Source organism: Monodelphis domestica, chromosome 8 (genome assembly GCF_027887165.1).
Source record: "Monodelphis domestica isolate mMonDom1 chromosome 8, mMonDom1.pri, whole genome shotgun sequence".
Lineage (NCBI taxonomy): Eukaryota > Metazoa > Chordata > Mammalia > Didelphimorphia > Didelphidae > Monodelphis > Monodelphis domestica.
Window position 1 is genome coordinate 48,243,200 of NC_077234.1, and position 17,645 is coordinate 48,260,844.

The window sequence follows — 17,645 nt, forward strand, 5'->3', positions numbered from 1 at the left end:
CCTTTGCCTTATAAACAGATGAATCTGCAGACAAGGCTGGACTTGTTATTTTGCTTGTCTTTGTCCAGTATCAACTCCAACTAAAACCATCAAAGATCTTTTATGTGAATGTTTGGCAATAAACCCAAGTGATGCTGAAATATTCAAAAGGAAGAATTTTGGGGGGATCTCCTGGTTGATCCTAGAACAGTTGGTTTGACCTTTGCATTGATAGTAAAGAAATGCCTTAGCTTGATTCAAAGCCATAGCCCCAAACTCTGCTAGTTGCCATTGTATTCCTCAAAGGCAAAGGGTCAGTTTCTTTTAATAATATCCCTAATGAAACAATAAAAATTGTTCCTTTTATTTCGACTTGGTCCTTGCATGTAAGTCTTTAAAAAAACAACAAAAAAAAACCCTTACCTTCCATCTTGGAATCAATATTTATCCCAAGGCAAAAGAGTGATAAGGGCTGGGAAACTGAGTCACTTGCCCAGGGTCACACAGCTAGGAAATATCTAAGGTCAAATTTGAACCCAGGACCTCCCATCTCTAGACATGGCTCTCAATCAGCTGAGTCACTTAGCTACCCTGTCTACATGTCTTTTTAAAATTCTGTGACATAATTGAAAGTAGAGATGGGAAATATACTTCTGCTGCATTCCAAAATGTGACAGTGGTCTCAAGGAAAAGCTCTTATATGATTATTTGAGTGGAGAGCTCAGCTAGAGACTTTTTTCATGAAACATCATTTTTTTTTACTTGAAAGAATGACTGACAAACTATGGTTATTCAGAGGAGGATTTGGCAAACATTTTCCTGAAAACGAATGAAGTGATCCTGTCACTTCAAGGAAAATAACTGACAATATTTGTTGCCAGTCTAGCTTTCAAGGGAAAAAGAGAATTTTTGGACAACTGTAGCCACCGTCAAGAGCCTAATAGCTTCCTAATACTTACAGATACTTCTGAAGAATTTGATGGTGATATTAATAAATGTGATTTTAAAAAGTATACAATGGAATGGGTAACATTTGAATGATTTGTATAGCTCAGTGAATCAATATTTTCAAAAGGGCCATTGCATAAAGCTATAAAATCATGGCAAGTAAAAATCCATTCAAAACATAAGCTAGACCAATAGATTTTCATGGAATGGAGAACAAAAAGGCCATTAACTTGGTTTCAGATTCCACAATGCAACTAACCTTTAAGAAACTACTACTTCTACTATCCCACCCAACACCCACCAATACTATCACCACCACAAATCAAAAGAAAAGAAACTACTACCTGCTAAGTAGTTGTCTAGTAGCACAGACAAATTTCCGTAGAGCTCCAAAAAGTCTTTTGCAATGTTGGTTCCCTTTTCCAACAACACATCTTTGTGAGGTCGGATTGTCTTCCTGTATATCAACCAAAACAATATCACAACCAACTTAACGCCAAAGCATAAATGAGAATCCAGTTGTCTTTTACTAAACCAGGCATTAAAGAGATTTTCAAATACATAAAATAATGCTACAATAATGGTTATTTTTTTTTTGGAAAATATGATTATTTTTCATATAATACGTTATTTGTATTCACATGTAATGAATTTATCATGAACTGCTTTAATGGTTATTAAAATTGAAATAAAACTTTAAAATAAAATAATTAGAAGTAATGAATTATAATTTCTATTGTGATAAATACAAGAGACCCACATGAACATGAAACATGCTATTAGGATACTTAATATATTTTTGTAAACCCTTATTTTCTGTCTTAGTAATAGCTCTAAGACAGAAGGGTAGGGACTAGGCAAACAGGGTGAAGTGACTTGCCCAGAGTCACACAACCGGGAGATATCTGAGACCAGATTTGAATGCAGCCCTTCTGTCTCCAGGCATGATGCTCTCTATCCACTGTGAAACCTAGCTGCCCCCATCCTTGATACATTTTAAGAACATAAAGAGGTCTAGAGATCAAAAAATTGTAAGAATGTCTACTCCATATCAGTGAAATCATAGATCTGTTCTCTGTCTCTTGGAGACGGGATCTTAGAAGTCATCTTGCTAAACCTCTTCATTTTACAGAGAAAGAAACTAAAGAACAGGGAGTTGAAGTAACATAGATACATACTTTTTAAAATCCTTATTGTGCATTGATTCCAAGGCAGAAGAATGGTAAAGGCTAGGCAACGGAGATTAAGTGACTTAAAACTTTGAAACAAGGACCTCCCTTCTCTAGGTCTGACTCTTTATCCACTGAGCCACCTAAATGCCCCCCAAATGTTGTAGATTTAGAGTAAGAAGGAATCTTAGAGTTTGCATTGTCTAACCCCATCATCTCACTGATGAAGTAAGTGAATGCCAGACAAGTCAAATGGCTTGGCCAAAGTCACACTGGAAGCAAGTAGCAGTATTGGGATACAATCGCAGAATTGTGGATTCTAAATCCAGAGTTCTTTCTACTGCACTCCAAAGGGCATCTGACTTGTAAATCTAAGAACTGGAATTGGGACACTTGCCATCCATCCCCACACATTAGTGTCCAGAAGAGTTCCTTGCTCAGTCAAAAAGACAAGAAAGAAGGTTTTGATAAAAAGAATATTCGACAATGTCAAGGTTTTCAAAGCAATTTATATAGTTCGTCTTAACTGACTCCCACAATAAACTTGTGAGGTAAAGACTATGGACATTTCCCCTGTTTTACAGATGAGGACAATGACATTTTAAATGGGTTAAGTGACTTATCTTGGATCAAACAGGACAAGACTCAACCTCAAGTCTTCTTCACTCCAAGTCTGTCACTCTGACACTGCACTACATAGTTAGTCTGGTGATAATGCTCTCTAAGGTTACTTCTGGATCTAACCCGAAGCATTATTAAATGGTAAAAAAGAAAAGGCATGGTTCTTTCCTGAACCTCTCTGAAAGCTGGCCAGAAGTTCTCAGACCCATTTGTTCTAGTCACAAGTTTTCATTCTATTATTTCTAGCTTAGCGATCTTTAAATTACCCAAATTACTGGTCAATTCAAATAGTTGAAGAATCAAAGACTGGGAAGACACATTGGGGATTTGTACTATTAGCGAATGGACTGTATAACTCTCATAACAATGAGAGGGAGCTGTGCTATAATGGGAAGAAAACTTATTTAGAGAGGGAATGCCCTTCACTTGGGGAATGGCTGAACAAATTGTGGTATATGTTGGTGACAGAATACTATTGTGCTAAAAGGAATGATGAACTGGAGGGATTCCATGGAGACTGGAACAACCTCCAGGAAGTGATGCAGAGCAAGAGGAGCAGAACCAGGAGAACATTGTACACAGAGACTGACACACTGTGGTACAATCAAATGTAATGGACTTCTCTACTAGCAGCAACAATGATCCAGGACAATTCTGAGGAACTTATGAGAAAGATGCTATCCACATCCAGAGAAAGAACTGTGGGAATAGAAACACAGAAGGAAAAACAACTGCCTGATTACATGGGTTGATGGGAATATGACTGGGGATGTAGACTCTAATGATCACACTAGTGCAATTATCAATAATATGGAAATAGGTCTTGATTAATGATACATGTAAAACCCAGGGAATTGTGTGTTGGCTATGGGAGGGGGTTGTGAGGAGGAGAAGGGAAGAACATGAATCTTGTAAACATGAAAAATATTCTAAATTAATTAATTAAATAAAAATTTCCAGATTAAAAAAAGAGCTGCCAAAAATTTTAAAAAAAATTTTAATTAAAAAAAGGAAAAAAAAACTTGTTTGGAGCCAGGAAACTCTGGATTCAAATACTGACTACATACCAGTTGTGTGATCTTGGGCAAATCACAACCTTCCTGAGCCTTGTTTTTGTAAATTTTTGTTGTGTTTTTTTTAGCATATGTTAAGGGCATCACCATCTTTCTTATTAGTCAGGCTTGAAGCATTAGTCATCCTGGATTCTTTCCTTACACTCACTTCACATGTTACATTTTTTTTAGTCTATTTCTACAATAGCTCTCATATTCACCCTCTCTCCATTCACCACCCTAGTTCATGGCCTCATCAGCTCTTGACTGAACTGTTTCCATAGTTTCCTAACTGGTCTCCTTGCTCTCGAAACTCCCCCCAGCCCAATCCATGCCCCACATAACTGACAAATTGACATGCCAACGACATAGTTCTTACTATGTCATTCCCCTGATGGATGAGCTTCAGTACCTCCCTATTGTCCCTGGACAAAATATAAATTCCCTTGCTGGTCATATAAAGTCTTTTGGAATTTGTCCCCAGCTCACTTTTTTTTTTAACCCTTACCCTTTGTCTTAGAATTGATATTAAGCATCAGCTCCAAGGTAGAAAAGTGGTAAGGAAGAGCTAGATAATTGGGGTTAAGTGACTTACCCAGGGTCACACAGGCAGTGTCTGAGGCCAGATTTGTCTAGCTATGCTTATTATATATTCATCCATCTCACAAATTCCACTATATTCCTAAATATATTTATATTAATTATATTCCTAAATTTCACTATATTTCAGCCAAACTGGTCTACTTGCTGTTACCTGTACATGATATTCCATCTATTCTCTACCCCTGGAACACATTCTCCCCTCATCTCTGTCTCTTCTCATTCCTAGCTCCCTTCAAAGTTCACTTTAAGCACTGCCACTTAGAGGAGGCCTTTCCTGACCATTCTCCACCCAAATTGCTTGGTATTTACTTATATGTGTACATATTATAATCCCCGGAGGGATTTAAGTTCCTCAAGGGGAGGGAGTATCCTATTTTTGTCACTGTATTCCTAGTTTCTAGCAGAGTTCCCAACACATTGTAGGTGCCTAATGAATGCTTATTTAAAACACTTGTAGGGACTGAAATTCTCAAGAAGTAGTATTTCTTAAATTTAAATTAATTTATTCATTGATCATTCAAGACAAACTAGACTAGCCAATAGACTCCCTCTACAATCTGAACAGACTTCAGTTAGTACAAGCAGGGGAAAAAAGGCAGAATTCTTCTGGTGCACATTTTATATACCCTTTGTGAACTCACCTTCCCCTGGACATCCCAAGACATCTCTGATTGGTAAATATCTATTGAGGAGGTGGACTTAAAGACCCCAATTCCTCCCTCATGACGTCCTCATAGGAAGAGGCAGGTCTTAAAGATGCCAAAAAGCCTTTCCTTCTTGCCACATGACTGGGCCACTGCAGTCCAACATGGTAGCTAGAGTTTGCCAATTTTTTTTTTTTACCCAAGAGAGATAAATAATGAGCAGGTCTCCACTCTGCCTATAAGAAAAGCCAGCTTAGTGAGATACTAAGTCCTGGGAGCCCTGGGAGTAAAGTACTTGGAAGCTGGTTGACTTTCAAAACCTATGGTTTAAGAAAGTTTTCCTAGGGGGCAGCTGGATAGCTCAGTGGATTGAGAGCCAGATCTAGAGACCTGGGTTCAAATATGGCCTCAGATACTTCCCAGCTGTGTGACCCTGGGCAAGTCACTTGACCTCCATTGCCTATCCCTTACCACTCTTCTGCCTTGGAACAATATACAGTATTGATTCCAAGATGGAAGATAAGGATTGAAAAAAAAAGTTTCATAGTAAAAGATATTACAATTCAACATGAATTTTCCAAACAATGAAACCCAAATGCTGTGAAATTATACTGACTAAGCTTGACAAGGAGGCACCTCTCCATCTTCATTGTAGTGGTAGAGAACAATGAAATGGATCATAGAATGAGGTCAGATTTTCCCAAAGTGTTGGTTACTTTTATCTAACTTTCTTTTCCTCTTTTTTTATTATTACTAGCAATCCTCTGATCTTAAAATTTTACTCTGGCCAATCTTTCAGAATGTACATCCAAACAGTGGAAGGTACCCAGGTCTGGCTCAGCAGCCAATCAAATACCCACTGCTTCACCATCTCCTTAGCAGAGAAGAAACCATTATAGAATAATTGTACATGCTCTGAAGCAGAGAGTGGGACCCCCTCCATTACCTATCATCATACCATACATGAAACAGGCTCCCCAAACCTCTTCCATGGCTTTGCATTAAACAGAATGTGTTGTGAATGCTCCTGTTGGTCAGTCCCCCCCCCTTACATATTTTTTGTTATAAGGAGAAAGGAAGTGGGGCAGAATAAGTTGAGAAATGTAGGTGATATAAAACCAAAAAGCTATCAGCAAAAAATTACTGTTAAAAAGAGAAGAAAAAACAAAACTGCTTGTTGAGTGAATGAAAATAATAGCATTTGACAACTGCCTTTATAGGCCTATTAATGACTAAAAAAATGCTTATGAAGTACCTTGTACCCTGTGAGTACTGTAAAAATTAAAATTAATATATAATAACTCAAAATATTATATTTTTGTATGGTTTATTAAAATCACTAGAATAAAACCACATGCCCATGGCTAATCTACCTGCTCAAACAGCCCACTCCACTAAAACTGAGACCCAGGAAGGAAAGAGTGCTAGCCAGGGAAAACTACCCAATTTATCTCCTGTCTACTGTCAGCACATTGACAAGAGGTCAGTGGGCTCCTGGGAAATGTAGTTCAAAGGCACAATATTTCCAATTACACAGTATTCAATGATAGACCTGTGATGTCATTGATATGAGTATTATCCCATTTGATTTACATCACAGCTAGGCATACCTGCCTGCTATATACATGTCAGCTTTTGTCAAAAACCATTATTTACATCAGAGGTTGGTAGTAGGGTATCATTAAGACAAAGTTTGATCAAAAAAAGAAACATGTTGATTATGTGAGGAAAGGATAACAGATGGATAGCCCACATCTCCCACTTTTACCCTAAAAATGCAGAAACACCCATAGAAAGGCCTCTAGGAAGTTGGGGAGAGGAAAAGAGAAGGGAATCCCTTGTTGAAGAATCAGGACAGGCCACTGATAGGGTCATCCTATCTCCTTTGGTGGAAGAGTGTCCATACCTAGGAGATCATAAATACACTGAAGTCTTAAAAATAGATGTACAATAAGGCTAAGAAAGCATTATAGTAGGGAGGGATGCTGGGCAGGAAACGTTTTCCTTCCCTTTCTCTCTCTAACTATGAGCTTATTTCATAATACTTCTTATCTGTTAGACTTCTGTGTTCCTTGTGAGGTTATAAAGCTGATACATCTGGCCTCTGCTGCCCAAACTCCCCTGAGGTTGATTCCTCCCAGTTTGATCATTTATAGGAAGAAATTTATAAAAAGAAAGAACTACCTGCCATGTAAACCAGTATGAATGTGGGCTAGTTAGCACATTCTTTTCTAAGTAGAGAATATTATTCAAGGAATCTTAGAAAATCAGAAAGAAGCGTTCCTCCTAGGAGGTCAGAATTGAGATAAGCTTAGCCAAATGAAGTGTTCTTGTAGACCCTCTCTCTTTGATCCTCTCTCTCTAGGGCAGGGATTGTTCAGCTGGGACCTGGGAACTTTCATTTTTATAATTATTAGAATTGCTACTGTTGTTTTGACAATTGTATTTCAGTGAATTCCCTTCTTAAGGGATCCATGGGCTTCACCAAAGAGATCACCAATGCCAAAGAAATCACCAATACAACAAAGGTTGTATTATGAACTCAGCCATCCATTGACCATGTTTCATTTGGAAATTAACTTGGTGGGGTGAATGCTATGTAGACACTGTGGTGTTGGAGAGTGTTCACCTTTCTACCAAAGTTCTCTTTTTTCAATATTCCAATTTTTCAATATTTCAATATTTAATATTTTTTAATATTTGATACTCCAATTTTATTCACTATTCAATTTTTGTTTCAACATTCAAAATTATTCCATATTCTTATATTTATATATATATATACACACTATATACCTTTTTTTTCAATATGAATCAGATCATTTTATCAGGAAACTGAGGCTGGGAGTTTAAGTCAAACTCTCTTAGTGGTAGGGCTGGGGTTAGAACCCAAGTTTTAGGATTTCCAGTGCAGAGCTCTTTCTACTACATGATCTTTTTTGAGTTCTGAATTCATCATGGCATAGTTCATATCAAGTGTTCTGTGATTGTTTTATCAACAGCCTCCTCCACTAAAAATCATTCTTTTTTTAATTACAACTTGCTTATACACTTCTTTTTAAAATTCTTACATTCCATCTTAGAATCAATACTGTATATTGGATCCAAGACAGACTAGTGATAAGGGCAGGCAATGAGGTTCACGTGACTTGCCCAGGGTCATACAGCTAGGAAGTGCCTGAGGCCACATTTAAACCCATCTCCAGGTCTGACTCTCTATCCCTTGATCCACCTAGCTGCCCCCCTGTATACTTCTTAGATACTATTTTTGTTTTCTTAACTCTTTTTTTTTAAAGTTTTTTAAAACTCTTACCTTCTGTCTTTGAATTGGTATTATATATACCTTGTCTTAGTACCAATTCTATTTCTTCTCGCTCACTGCCACATTGGGACCCCATCCCAATACTAACCTGTTAAGATAGAAAATTGGAGAACTAATGACTTAGAGAGGGTATTTGCTGCTTTGTGAATGTCACAATGCCTTAGTAACATCATCTTGATTATATGTGAAGACCAATAACATATAAACATAACAATTTTTTTACTTAACATCAAACACAATTTCTCCTCATCTAACCTGTTCCAAATAAAATAGATCAGAATGACATTTTAAAAAATATTCATAGGAATCTGTAAAATTGACAGAATAGACAAGTGCTGCCAGTCCCCAGGCCACATCTTTAATTCATTCTTTCATCTCTTTACTCATTCAGTAAACACTTATTAAGTACCTACTATGTCCAAGATACTGAGCTAGGCATTGGGTATACAAAGGTGAAAAGTGAGAGTCCCTGTCCTCAAGGTCCTTATAGGGAAACACCACCAGAATAATGAGAAATATGACAGTAGATAGGGACACAAAAAAGGGTAAAACCAAGGGGAAATCCAGCCAAAATGCTCTAGGAAATTTTGAAGACAAAAAGAGTACTTTTAAATGGAAAATCAAAGAAGGTTTCATGGAGGGAGTGACATCTGAATTGTGTTTTGAAGTAAGATTTCTACATGAAGGTATGAAATTGTGAAAAATTTGGAAATTCTTTATTTTAATAATTCAGGGACACTGATTAATAGGCACCAAAACAAGCAGCAACCATGAAGTCACATGAAGTGATAGAAGACCATTTAGGAAGCTGAAAACCATGGATCAATCACAGGATTATAAACTTAGAACTAGAAGTTACTTTAGAAACCATCCAGTTCATGTCCATCATGAGGGAACAGCTGAACAAGTTGTTGTATAGAGTTGTAATGGAATACTATTGCATCATAAGGAACAATGAACAAGATGAATTCAGAAAAACCTAGAAAGATTTATATGAACTGATGCAAAATGAAGTGAGCAGAACCAGGAGAACAGTGTATATAATAATAGAAATACTATGCAAAGATCAGCTGTGAAGAACCAAACCATTATCAGTAAAGCAAGTTTCCAAGAAAACTACAAGGATCTCAAAATGAAAAATGCTCTCCACAGTCAAAGAAGGGACTGTTGGAATCTCAGTGCAGATCAAAGTATGACATCTTCCATTATATTTCCTTCATGAGTTTTTTTGTTGTTGTTGTATTGTGATATATGTCTTCTATCACTAGATGAGTAATATGGAAATATGTATTGCATGAAAGCACTGATATAAACTATATCAGACTTTTACCACCTTGGGGAGGGATTAGGAGAAGGGAGAAAGAGAGAAAATCTGAATCCCAAAATGTCAAAAACCAATTGCAAAAAATCATTTCTACAGAATATATAAATAAATAATTTTTAAAAATAGAGACCATCTAGTCTAAAAGCCATTAACTTGAGAGCTGTGAAATGATTTTTGTTTTTTTTAATTTGGTAAGTTTATTTCAATATAATTGGTTTCCTTTGTAACCCAATATGTTTTATTTTATGCATTTAAAAACACTATTCTGAGAGTAAAGGGGGGTTTCACTGAACTGACAAAGAGGTCCATGTCAGAATGGGTGAATGACTTGAATATAAAGAAGGAAACTATAAGTAAATTAGGTGAACACAGAATAGTATACATGTCAGATCTTTGGGAAAGATTTCAAAACCAAGCAAGAGCTAGAAAAAAATCATGAAATGTAAAATAAATAATATTGGTTATATCAAATTTAAAAGTATTTGTACAAACAAAACCAGTGCAACCAAAATTAGAAGGGAAGCAACAAATTGGGAAACAATCTTCATAACAAAAACCTCTGACAAAGGTCTAATTACTCAAATTTATAAAGAGCTAAATCAATTGTACAAAAGATCAAGCCATTCTCCAATTGATGAATGATCAAGGAATATGAATAGGCAATTTTCAATTAAAGAAATCAAAACTATCAATAAGCACATGAAAAAGTGTTCTAAATCTCTTATAATCAGAGAGATGCAAATCAAAACAACTCTGAGGTATTACCTCACACCTAGTAAATTGGCTAACATGACAGCAATGGATAGTAATGAATGCTGGAGGGGATGTGGCAAAGTTGGGACATTAATGCATTGCTGATGGAGTTGTGAATTAATCCAACCATTCTGGAAGGCAATTTGGAACTATGCCCAAAGGTCCATAAAAGACTGTCTGCTCTTTGACCCAGCTATAGCACTGCTGGATTTGTACCCCAAAGAGATAATAAGGTAAAAGACTTGTACAAGAATATTCATAGCTGCACTCTTTGTGGTGGCAAAAAATTGGAAAATGAGGGGATGCCCTTCGATTGGGAAATGGATGAACAAATTTTGGCATATGTTGGTGATGGAATACTATTGTGCTCAAAGGAATAATAAGCTGGAAGAATTCCATGTAAACTGGAACGACCTCCAGCAATTGATGCAGAGTGCGAGGAGCAGAACTAGGATAGCATTGCACCCAAAGACTGATACACTGTGGTACAATCGAATGTAATAGACTTCTCCATTAGTGTCAGTGCAGTAATCCTGAACAACCTGGAGGGATCTACAAGAAAGAACTCTATCCATATTCAGAGGAAAACTGTGGGAGTAGAAACACAGAAGAAAAACAAATGTTTGATTACATGGGTCGAGGGGGATATGATTGGGGATGTAGACTCTAAATGATCATCCTAGTACAAACATCAACAACATGAAAATAGGTTCTGATCAAGGACCATGTAATACCCAGTGGAATTGCACATCAGCTATGGGAAGGGTGGGGGGAGGGAAGGGAGGAAAAGAATATGATTCTTATAACCAAGGAATAATGTTATAAATTGACTAAAATTAATTAATTAATTAATTTTTTTAAAAAAGAGGTCCATGCCACAAAATGTTAGGAACCCTTTATCTAGTCCAATTCCCTCTTTAACAAAATGTAGAAAATGAGAACTAGAACTACTAAATCAGGAAGTAAGCAAAGCCAGGCAACATTCATCCCAAGTGTCTCTGGCTGCAAAGCCACTCCTCTTTCCAATGTCATACTTCCTCCAAATTACTCAGAAAGATCTTTTATTTATTAATTAAGGTTCCTAAATAGTCTATGGTGAAGAGTCACTAGAGATTCAGGAGCTAGAGTTCATGCTGAAAATTACAAGAAAGTAGATAGTAAGGAGCAAAGTCTGGAGTAACTTGTCTCAACCCAGGAATAATAAGGATCTGAAACTCAGCCATCCATTGACCATGTTTCATTTGGAAACGAACTTGGGGGGGGGGGGGATTGAATGCTATGTAGACACTGCATTTAGTTTTGAGGTTATTTTTCCTAAGGATCAAGGCTACCACCACAAGAGGGTGCCTCTGGTTATTGGGAGGAAGTGTCTTTAATTTCTGTTCTTGCTGTATCTTCTTGGTAAATTTTTGTTGTTCAGTTGTTTTAGTCATGTCTAATTCCTCATGACCCCCTTTGGGGCATCTTCCTATGTAAGAATGTAAATAATTTAACCTCATTGCATCTGTTATGATTTCTCTCTCCTTTTTACCTTTTTCTGCTTCTCTTGAATCTTGTATTTGATAGTCAAATTTTCTTTTCAGCTCTGGTCTTTTTATCAGGAATGTTTGAAAGTATTGCTTCAGCTACTAGAGTGGTTTGCCCTTACCTCCATTTACTTCTTAGTAAATATCCCTTTGTTAAAAACAATTAATATTAAATCATTCAATAGAACTGGGCACTAACAGTAGTGAAAGCATACTGTGATGGGAACTTGAATTGATAATATTAGAGAAAGTCATCTCAACCATTTAGGATTATGTCAAATATCCTCCTTCTGGGAGAGTGAGTCCAGAGTATGGCTACAGTAATTTTAGTATTATTATCTGTTTTAAAGATGCAGAAACTAACATTTGGAGAGCTTAAATTACTTGACCAAGGCCAAACAGTCAGTAATGACTATTACTTTTAGGGTAAAATACAAAATCCTCAGTCTAGCATTTCAATTCCTCCACAATCTGGCTCCCATCCATTTTTCCAGGCATTTCCTATTACTTTCCTTTATGTGCTCTTTCTGTATTCTAGTCAGTTGGCTTTCTAGCTTTTTCTCAAACATGCAATTCCATCTCATGCCTTCCTATCTTTGCACAAGTGACCTCCGTGTCTGGAATCCTTGCTGTGGTCACTTGTGGTTCATAGAATCCCTAGTCTTGTTCAAAGCACAAGGCAAATTATGGCTTAGAGAGAAGACTTGCCTGCTTCACTCATCCCTTATTAGTACTCTGCTGAAAAGAAAAATGCTTTATATTATTTTATGTCCTCTTAAGAGAATATAAACTATTTGAAGGCAAGGATTATTAAACTTTTACCATTGTGTCCCCAATGTCCATTAATACATATCTGTGAGAATTAAACGTAATGTATGATTTTAAAGTCTGTGAACACCCTTTGGGCCTCAAAACAATCTTGTCAAGTGGGGATTACAGGGATCATTCACCCTCATTTTACAGAGGAGTAAACTGAAGCTCCCAGAGGTTACCCAACTAGTAAGACTCTGGGAGGGCATTTGAACAAAGATTTCTAGTAACCCACGCTCAGTATTCTTTCTCCTACAGCATACCTACAGTATACCTCTCCTCAAATCAAATTTTTTATGGAAAGCAACCTAACTTAGTAGACTCTAATTACCAGAAATTTGCCATAATGTGATCAAACTTTTAGATCACAAAAAATCATGATTCTGTGGTGTGGGAGACCAATATTGGGGTAGCTATTTTCACTACTGGCAAAAATACCTACAGAGATGAAACTGTAGAACCTAGAAATGTTGCAGCAAAAAAATGCCTGAGCAGAGGAGTCCCTAAATTTTAATGATATAGAGGATAGGAGTGCTCCTCACTGCCATTACCCAGGAGGACTTTGATCTAATACTGATAGGATCTTCCTAGACAAAGTACAAAAGCCCTTAAGATATCCACTGATTAGAATTTTGTCTGGTCATTGATAGTGTCTTCAAGATAAGAGGAACTTGCTCTGCCTTAGTTGGCACCGCTGATACCACAATTAAGATGAATCATAATATATGTGGTTAGTTCATACACCTGGAATACATCCTTGGGGTGAGAGCAAGAGTTGGGAAATTAGATAGGGAGAAACTGGTTGTGTATACACAAAACACACACACACACACACACACAGAGGCTCAGTTCCCTAAAGGAAAATCTGTGAAGGAAGGGAACTTGTGTGCTCAGAAGGGGAGAGATCTCATCTTTACTTCTTTTGTTTCTCCCCTCTTAGCTTGTTAGGAAAGAAAAGGGAAATCCCTCCATGTCTTTTTCTATTTTCTGCTGGGAAAACAAACAACAACTACTTAGTAAATGATTTTTTTTTTTGCCTTAGTATTAGGATAGAGAGCCAAAAAGAAAATGTGTTATCTGCTTTAGTGTCTTCATGGATCTTTTACAAATTATGGGCTTGTCCCACATTTTAAATGCTTACTATGTGCTGGGCACTGTGCTAAGTTCTATGATTATAAGGAAAGACAAAAAACATAGTTCCTTCTTTCTAGAAGCTCAGATTCTAAAGAATGAGATGGCATGTATACTAATGAACACACAAGTTAAAACAGCAAAAGGTGAGTTTCTTTGTTTGTTTTATACATTTTTGCTCCCTTCCGCTTGGAAATACACCATGGATATCAATCCTTCCATTTGCATTTAAGTAAACATGACTTCTCTAAAATCTAATTTTTTGGATCATCAATTGATCAGAGAGTATTTATCAAGTACCTCCTATGCTCCAGACATTCTGCGGGAAGGGTGGGTAGAGGGGAGGGAGGGAAATAATGTGATTATTGTAACCAAGGAATAATGTTCTAGATTGACTAAATAAACTAATTCAAATTAAAAAAAAAAAAGAAATAAGACAAGAGAAGCAAGAGAACACAGTGCAGTGAAAACCCAAAGACGGAGCTAGGTAGCAAAGTGGGTAAAGTACTGTATCCAAAGTGAGAAAGACCCAAGTTTGAATTCAGCACCATACACTTACACTTAACCTCTACCACAGTTTCCTCATCTGCAAAATGGATCTATCTATCTAGAATCTCTCTCTCAAAAACATAAGAATCAAATGAGATATTTATAAAATAGTAAGCAAATCTTAAAGTACTATCCAAATGCTAGATATTATTATCCAGAATGAGAGGATAATACATAATATCAAATGATTCAGGAGGCCCAGAAGGAAGAGTATTGAGATGATAACCCAGAGTCCTACAAAAGCAAAGATGCTGAGTGATGTTTCCAGTACATAAGCAGATAGTTTTTCCCTAAAGGAGGTACATTAACCCTTTCAGTCCAAGAAGGTACTTTGTTTAATATGTGGCTGCTATAATGCTCTTAAAGCAGCTCTTTGTGGCTTGGACATTACAGCAGTGATGCATTAAATGATTCCTCAGTGACCTCAAAAGGTGAAAGCATTTCTCTAAGGGCAAACTTTAAAACAGGAAACCTTTAATAAATTAATCAACAAGCATTAATTAAGTGTTCTCAGTGTGCCAGGCACTAGTAAGCACTGAAGACATAAAAGGCAAAAACAGTCACTGTCTTCAAGGAGTTTACATTCAGATAGGGTAGAGAACATGTACTTGAATATGTATATAAGAAGATACAGATACATGGAAAAGACTATTAAGGGGGAAAGTCTAGTAGCTACTCAGAAAATAGAGACTGTTTTGAATCTTGAAGGAAGTCAAAGGTCCTAAGAAATAGAAGAAAGGAGAGAGAACATTTTCAGTAAATCAGGACTGCTTGCAGGATGAGATATCTTGGTGTGTGTGTGTGTATATATATATATATATATATATATATATATATATATATATATATATATATATATAAGCACCTGTTTTAAGACTCATCATTTGCTTTCTTCCATAAATATATTAATTAACCTTCCTGCTTAAGAAGAATATATGGAACATAATTGTTTTTTCCTTTGATTATTAAAATTTTTGTATTGTTCTAAGAACACTTAGAACATTCTTAAGATATTGTACTAGAGAATTAGATGAGATAGATTAGAGTGATTATGTATTCATCACTGGTCACCAGTCAAAAGTTTAGTTCTGACTAAATCTGATTTTTTAAAATAGGACCTGTCTTGCCCTTCCCTTTTATATCTCCTCCTCCCACTCCAGTGGAAGAAAATTCAGTTTAAATTCTTATATCCACCATACTTAGCACAAAGTAAGAGTTTAATAAATGCTTGTTGATTGAGTTTCTTCAAAGCACAGCTTAGATTCCACCTCCTACATGAGGCTTTTCTGATCCCACTGGTAGATAATGTTTTCTCCCACTTAAAGTTCCTTTGTATAACTTTGTAGGCAGAATGCAATGGCTACAGAACTGGCTCAAAAGACCTGAGTTCAAGGCTCCCAATACATATGAGCTATTTGGGATTACAATCTCTCTACACAATTTCTCAGTGTTGTAGCAATTCTCAAATACTGTTTTTTGCAGAGAAGATGCTGACTTGCATTGATAGACATTTTCTTCACCACAAATCCAGGCATTATTCCTATCTTGGTATTTATTTCCCATATTAGAATATAAACTCCTTGAGGGCAGAAACCTCAAGTTTTCCCTAAAACAGTGATGATAAACCTATGGTATGTGTGCCACAAAGGGCATACAAAGTCCTCTCTGTGGACCCGCCTGCAGTGGTCTGCCAGAGTTCATTACTAGAAAGTCAGAGGGACTTGGGGTGAAGGTGTTCCCCTCCCCTTCTCCATGCACCTGTGTATATTACTCACATCACCTGTCCCTCAGCCCAGCAGCCCAATGGGAGAGCCTCCTCCCTCCCCTGTCTAGGGTAAGAATGGGGTGTGGTGGGGGGGCAGGGCAAGGCATTTGGTCTAAAGGGGTGTGTCATGGTACTTGGGTCTCTGGGGGGTTGGCATAGCAGTTGGTCTGGGGGTTAGGGGTGGGGCCCACCATTTCATCTCTAAAAAGTTTGTCATCACTGCCCTTGGACCTACCATGTGCCTTAACCTAGGGGTTTAATTAATATTTGTTGGATGGAATTGCCATGTGGAGTAGCCCCATATAGGTTAGTTGAATTGTGATCTTTTTTAAGAATCGTCAGACCCTCTACTTTTAGTTTCAGCATCAATATCTATCAAACTTTTTGTCCCCTTCAATTACCAGTAGTAACTTAATATAAATGTCCACATGCTAAATGATTCCTGAGCTATTAGAAAGGACTAATACTAACTTAAGCACTGAAAAGAAGTTAAATATCATATAGAGAATAGGGAACCATGGTTCCATTTCAAAGGATGATTGGTTTCAATCTCCACATTTTTTAGATCTCATTTCAATGATACTTGCTATTGATTAGGTTAGTGGTTCTTAAACTTTTTGGTATTGGGATCCCATTATACTTTTTAAAATAATATGAAGGACTCCCCCTACAAAGAGATTTTGTTTATGTGGGTTATATCTATACATATTTACCATATTAAAGATGAAAATGTTAGTATTATGAAGATAGTTTTGACCATTTAAATATGTTGATAGGGTTTCAAGACCCTGAAAAGGTCTTAATATTAATCAGAGTGGCTATCTTTATTAATGAGAGTAATAGTTCCCTTTTTTACTCTATTATTCCACTAGTCCTGTTCCCAGGAAATACAAAAAGAAGATATGCAAAATAGTCATTATTTATGTTTCTCATAATAAATCTTTGATAACTTTAGCCAAAACATGTTGGAAGTCAGTGATCTACCTCTTTTTAAATTTGAAAGGGTCTAAAGAAGGATTTAGCAAAAGCCACAGGAAATCAGCAAGCATCAGAAAGATAGAGAGATAAACAAAATATAATACAGCATAATAGGAAGGAAAAGCAATATCTAACTTTAAAAAAACAAATAAATGACATAACTTATTAATGAAAACAGAAAACACAAAAATTCTCAGTTAATAAGAATATATTAATTCAAATTATTTTTAAACTATCAATTTAAAATAATTTAATAAATATTTTTCAGATCTTAATTTAACCATATGATGCTTTAGAACAACTTAATAGCATGTCTGGAATTTGAAGTAGAACTTTAAAAATGCCATCCCTAATTTTCTTTATCAATTTTTTTAAAAAGCAAGCAGCGAAGGGGATGTCAAATTCTGAGTAGTATAGAAAGATAAAATGTTTAAAAACATTTCTGCAACATTTTAAAGGAATCAAAGTATA